Source organism: Phragmites australis, chromosome 1 (assembly GCF_958298935.1).
Source record: "Phragmites australis chromosome 1, lpPhrAust1.1, whole genome shotgun sequence".
Classification (NCBI taxonomy): Eukaryota; Viridiplantae; Streptophyta; class Magnoliopsida; order Poales; family Poaceae; genus Phragmites; species Phragmites australis.
Genome location: NC_084921.1, coordinates 25,681,705 through 25,689,050, shown reverse-complemented (window position 1 = coordinate 25,689,050; position 7,346 = coordinate 25,681,705).

The following is a 7,346-nucleotide window of genomic DNA, read 5'->3' as shown; positions in this document are numbered from 1 at the left end:
TACCTGTCACAGACCTGGTCATAACATGACGTCTCTGCACCAGTTATAAGTGACGGATCTTCCTACAATGATCATAAGTGACGAATCATGTTACGACCAGTTATAAGTGATAGGTCATAACATGACCCGTCACTTATAACTTGGCATAGGTGACATGTCTTCTAAGCCAATCATAAGTGACGGATAATCTTATGACCCGTTAATGATGTCTTAGCTTTGTTATAAGAGCTAGTCAGCTACTGTGCGCGCTCAACAGATGCAGGGCTCAACAGTACTGCATGCACAGTAAATCTAACGATTTTCTTCTATTCCACTAGAGACTCTATAATATCTTGTTGATTTGAAGTTCGAATTGTCTCTATGTCTTTGAAGGTTCGCATCTCCCCTTTCCTTCTCCTCTAACCCCTATTTGATAATTTTTTTGTGCTTTGAGTTGAAATCGACCATTTTGCATCTTTATCCAAAATCTTAGTACAAGTGAGTTGTATTTATGTTAGATTTGATACTAAATTAATGAAGAATGAATATTTTTACATTGTAAGTGGCGGACAGAAGTTGGATATACCTTGAGACCCGGATTTGTTCGGAGTACTGAGTGGGGTGAAGTATTTCATGAGTGCTGCATTGGCGGATATGAAAGACTAGTGTAAAACGGTGATGTATTATCCATGTTTTGATTGCAGGAATGATAAGAAGTTCCCGAAATCAGATAATATCCATACACAGTTGGTCATACGTGAACTTAAAGAGAATTATATATGTTGAAACAAACATGACAAGGAAGCCCTTAATGAATAAGAGATGGATCGAGACCTCTATACAGACAGTGTAGATCAAGGACTTACACCCGGTGATACGGATCATGATATCAGGGACGACGACATATTAGGTTTTAATGATAATTATCTTGAGTATTTTGTGGAGAATATGAACTAGATGGTGTGGGATGTCAAACGACACGACGAGTATAATAGTGGTGAATTTGCTAAATTTCAAGAATTGTATGAGATTCCAAGGCGCCCTTTTATCCTAACTGTAAGGAGAAATACATATAGTTATTTAGGGACCTAAAGTTTCTACAGCTGAAGGTAACCCATGGTTGGACTGGCAAGAGTTTTGAAGCATTGCTGGATCTGCTAAGGGACATGCTACCGAAGGAAAACTTGGTGCTCGAGGGTGTCTACAATGCGAAGAACAGAATTAGTCCTTTAGGATTGGAAATAGAAAAAAATACATTCATGTAAGCAGGATTATATCTTGGTTCGTGAAGAGTATGAAGAGCTGGATCAATGTCCCGTTTGTGGAACCCATTGATATAAGCATAGAAATTATGGTGGTGACGGGGATGGAGGCAAGAAAAGTAAAGGGCTTCCTAGGAATGTGGTGTTGTATTTTCCTATAATTCCATGTCTGAAGCATTTGTTTGCTAATAGAAAGGAGGCACAATTGGTGTGTTGGTATAAGGAGGGTCATAAGAACGACACAATGATACGACACCCAGTGGATTCCGCTTAGTGGCAAACCATTGATTCCACATTTGGTTGGTTCGCTGAAGAATTGAGAAATATTAGGTTTGCTATGAGTATATATGGTATGAATCCATTCGGTAATATGAGTATCTCACATAGCACCTGGATTGTTGTATTGTAGATCTACAACCTTCCACCCTGGCTTTGTAACAAGTCAAAATACATTATGTTGTCGATATTAATATTAGGATCGAAACAATCTGACAACGATATTGATGTATACCTCAGGCCTTTAGTCGATGATCTTAAGAAACTCAGGTTGGAAGGCGTTGAGGCTTGGGATCAAAAAAAGTACATTACCTTGCACGCCATGTTGTTTGTCACCATTAATGACCTGTCAGCACTTTGTAACTTGTCAAGTCAGAACAAAAGAAAAGGTGAAGCTTGCCCCAATTGCTTAGATAACACATGCAGTTTTAGGTTGAACAACTAAAAAAAGTAGTGTACATGAGGCATTGACGTTTCCTTCCCAGGAAGCGCCCGAACAGAAACATAGACAAGCAGTTCAATAGCACAAGAGAGTAAGTGTTACCTCCAAGGCATTTCAGTGGGGAAGATATCCACAATTAGGTTAAGAATATCAATGTTGTCCTTGACAAGCAAAAAAGATCCTCCAAGGATAAAGAGAAAAAAGAAATGTAGAAAAAGAAATCAATACTATTCAAGTTAGAGTATTGGAAAATTTATGTTTGTCACTCTATTGACAACATGCATGTAAAGAATAATATCTGCAAGAGTCCGATCGGTACATCGCTCCAAATGAAGGGAAAAGAAAATGATCGTGAGAACACACGAGCTAACCTTGAAGAAATAAGCTTAATGCCGGAGCTCCATGCACATGATACAGACAAAGGAAAACACCTAAAATAGCAGCTCACTCTCTCCAAGAAGGAGAAAAAAATAATTCTGCGAGTTTTAGCACAGTGTGAAAGTTTCCTCCGATTACTCGTCTAACATAGCAAGACTTGTTTCGGTGAAAGAGCTGTAAATGAATTTCGCTATGATGAAGTCCCATGATTGCCATGTGATGATGATGTCACTGCTTGCAGTAGCTATTAGGAACATTCTCCGAATTAAGGTTTGTGAGACTATCATGAGTTTGTGGTTTTTCTTTAATGCAATTGAGCAAAAGGTGCTCGATCCAAACTCGCTAGAGGAGCTAGAAAAAACACTTTAAGACTGTATTCATGAGGTGTATTTCCTACCATCCTTTTTTGATATCATGTTACATCTCACTGCTCACCTTATGAAGGAGATACACTACCTTGGTCCCGTATTCCTGCATCACATGTTTCCATATGAGAGATATATTGGTGTTCTCAAGTCATACGTAAGGAATCGAGCATTTCCCGAGGGATGCATCGTGTAGGGTTATGCGATGGAGGAGTCATTGGAGTGCTCTGTTGATTACATTAACCCAAATAACCTAATTGGCTTGCCTAAATCTCGCCATGAGGGGAGGCTCGCAGATGTAGGGGTTCTGGGGAAGATGACAATAACTCCTGATCTGAAGGCATATGACCAAGCTCATTTCCTCGTGCTGCAACAAATAAGCGAAGTGTTCCCATATGTTGATGAGCACAAGCAGATGCTACTTGAAGAGAATCCAGGGCAGACCGAAGCTTGGGTTGCGATGCAACATATGGAAAGGTTCACAACTTGGTTCCAAGATCGAATGAGGCAATCGAGTACTCCTACAAGTTCTCTGGTAAAAAAAACTAGCATCAGGCCCTATATACATAATTATGACATACAAGGGTATGATATAAACGGATACATATTTTACATGGTTACCCAAGATGAGAAAAGCATATACCAGAACAGTGGTGTCCGTATAGATACTTATGACAACGACTTGCAGAGGGGCATATACTAAGATTAAATAGAGAAGATCTAGGAACTAAACTACTTGAGATTCAAGGTAGCCCTGTTTCAGTACCGTTGGGTACATGGGGCAAAGGGTGTCACTAATGATAAGTATGGATTCACTAGCACTATTCTCAAACATGTCAGATACAAGTTTGAACCCTTCATACTCGCTCAAAATGTTCGCCAAGTCTTTTATGTGACTAACATAACAAAGAAGAAAAGTCATGTGGTTCTCGATGGGAAAAGACACATCATCAGAGTTGCAAACGTCGTTGATGAGGAGGAGTTAAATCAATTCGATGGAATCCCCCTTTTTGCTACTGCAATCGTGCCACACCTTTCGCCGACCGAGAAAACTCCATACTTACATTACGACCATAACGAAGGGATTGATGTCAAGAAAGCACAAAAATGGCAAATTTGAATTCGAGTGTCAAATTTGTAATATTAATGTTAAATTTGAATTTATATACATTAAATTTGTAATATTAATGTAAAATTTAGAATATTAATGTCAAATTTAAAATTTAGGTTTTAAGGTTTTTGAATTTGTAATTTTTAATGTCAAATTTGAATTGTATATATTAAATTTGTAATATTAATGTTAGATCTGTCAAAGTGATAGATGACGAGTGATTATGTTAACCCGTCACTTATTACAACGGATAGGTGATGAGTGATGCTATTCACCTGTCACCTATGACTTTCTTCACCAGCCACTGATGGATCATAGGTGACGGGTGATACTATTCACCCCATCACATATGATTTGTAATAAGTGACGGGTGGTTATAATAGATGATGGGTGATAGTATTCACTTGTCACCTATGACCTTATAGTATATATTTGCTATGGTCTTGCCCTTCTTCGTGTCATTTTACCTAAGTCCTTAGTACTAGCTCTAACTGTCCTCGAGCCACCTCTGAGCCCAGGAGCCTGCTACCATCACCGTCGTCTCGTCGGACCAGGTGCCCGCCACCCGTGTCGCCGCCATCCCAGAGGAGGAGGAGGAGGAGGCCACCCGTGCCGCCATCTCCCCCACCAAAGGGGAGGAGGTCCAGAAGCCCGACGTCATCACCTTCCTTCGTGCACTGCCCGCAACCTCACCGCCACTATCCCAGAGGAGGAGGAGGCCCCCCGTGCCGCCACCATCCTAGATGAGTCCCGTCCATTTGAGTGCATAGCACTGTGAGTATTCAAGGTTCACTCCTCTCTCTTTCTCTCTCTGTTTATCTGGGCAGTTTGGTTACATATGAAAAACTCGATGATGAACATAGCATTGAGATTGGGCATGCTTACTAAGTACAATAGTTTTAGACCTGTGAATTCTCGAATTATTTTAAATATTTGGTAGCCCCTGGAGACTATTATTGACGATACTCCCTGGCCCATTCTAGTTCACCGAAGAACATTTGTTGTGTTGGTTCTCCAGTGGACTATCTGTTGTTTTGATCCCTAGTTCTAGTGTTGCTGTTAGCTAAGAGGGAGTTTACCATCTTTGATTCTGGACAATTCAATCGAGTGAGGTTTTTAGCTACTATCAGTACTTGTTTTGTGCTCTACTATCGAGTCTTTATTTGTCTTGGCTGCAACTTATTTCATCTGTTCAGGATCTCTGCTCTCTGGCTTAGTATAGTGCATTATTTATGGTGATATTTTAGTTTTGAGAAATCTATCTAGGTTCTGATAACTAGTTGAGAACTTAGTAAACTGCCCAGTCGATGATGGATTCATTAGAACAATTAGGAGCAGGATCTTGCTTATCCTGGGGCCAATTGTTATACCCTTTCTAAGAGCACTTATACAAAAGAAATGCACTTGTTGTCTAGTACTTGGTGTATACATGATTTCAGAAATTGATCTTTATGCTTTACTGTCATCCTTAATTTCAAAGGTCATGTGTAATGAGTACTTTCAGTTATGTTTTCATATATGTATATGTGGAATGAATTGGATTTTTTGCAAACATGACTTCTACTTTCAATTATGATTCAATTAGGTCTTGTTGCTTCTAAAATAAATTGGATTCTTTGCAAACATGCCTTCTACTTTGTGTTAAGATATGTAGCTACTATTTAGATGGCCATTTTTTCTACTGGAGTTTCATGGATATGCATTCTTCTTACTTATAATATTTCTATTGGATGTATTATTATTTTTGTACATTACAATATTACATGCTCTGTTAATCAGCATGATAGTTCGACTACTAAATTTAATCACCACGATTATACTGCACTTGATCAAAAGAAAATCCTTTGAATTTACTGTATTCTTAACCTTGATTTCTTTTCTTTCCTTTAAGAAACCATATGGCAGAAGAGGATTATCACCCGCAAGAAACCACAAGCACATAGGATACTAACACTAGAGGTCGTCCCGACACAAGATGGGGCGGATAGGAGTCCAAGCCCGCACCCGTCCTCCTATTCTGGTAGCAGCGAAAGCTAGTGCTCATGGCACAGCCTGAGCCCTATTCCGTACGAGCCTCCAAGCCAATGTCAGGCAGGTAGCTCCGACTATAAACCCGCCAAAGAGGTATTGAGATGAGGCAATGTATTTTATACTTCTTGAATGGATGAATATTTTTTGTTCAGGTCAACCCCCCATGTTTTCTCTCTAGATAGAGGAAGCATAGTTTCCAAGTCAGACAGCTAGTAGTGGTGCATAAGCTCGAAAGCCAAGGACACAAACACAGTGGTTGATGGACAAGGTTACCTTCCAACGATTGCCAAGGTCAATGCAGCAATGAAAGCAATCGTGAAACTTCACTAAAGCTTTAAGAGCAAGCTTGTTAATCGGTACTTAGCTAAAGAAGTGATACCCTTCGAGAGCTACAAGCACATGAAAGAAGGAAGATCGGGATGCTTTTGTGCAGATGAAAAACTTAGAACAGTTCAAAAAGGAGAGTGAGGAGGAGAAGTAGCTTCGAACTAGGAACAAGCACAACCATAGGATCGATGCAACTAGGTACGTGGGGAAAAGGGCAAAATGGCAGACAGAGGATGAAAAGTTAGCGAAAGAAGGCCACGAGAATCCTTGGTTTTAATTCTCGAACGATCGTGGTCATATTTACGTGCAAGGGGTGAGCTGTCCAAAAGAGGAGAAATCACATTTAGAAACAGCGAAACCCAGTCAATTGTAGAAAAAGTAAAAGAAAAAGCAGCCAAAGCTAGCCAAGGTTCTTTCATCGGGGTCAGAGAACATGATGTTCTCTTAGCGACACTAGGAAACCCGGAGCACACAGGTCAAGTACGAGATGTATCTAGTTCTTGGGGTTGGAAAATTCCATATGTGGTACATGAAGGAGTCGCGGGATGGTAGAGAAATGTTCTAGGCCATATATAAGGATCGAGATTTCCTTCACGGGGATGGCTCTATTATATATTATTTGAGGAAATATATCGACTATACCAGCAAGATATCCTCAACGTGTCTATCTTGAATTATTGGACTCTGTAAGTGTCGTATACGTATAGTTCATAATATACATTTATGTACCAATGAATTGAATATCTTAACTTATTCCTTATGTAGAATGGAGGTACAAAGATGCAGGACGGAGGGCATCTACCATGTGGGATTTATTGACCCACATCATGTAAACCCGATAATGATGCAATTTGATCCAAAAGGAATCAAGGACTATGCATTGAAGTATTCTTGAGCTAAGATTGAAGAAATACATACTTTTACCCTACCACTTTGGGTATGTGTTTCCCTTTATAAATGTTCTACTCTTTTTGAGCAATACATATTTAGAAATTATGACCAACTAACCTATGATGACCTATGTGCAGTTATCACCGGATCCTCCTTGTCATCCAGCCAGACATTAGCAAGATCATTGTCTTCGACTCACAAAATAATCCAAAAGAAACCTACCAACCTGTCATTGAGTTGCTACAAAGGTAAAACCCAACCATTTCGTTATTACTCTTGTAATA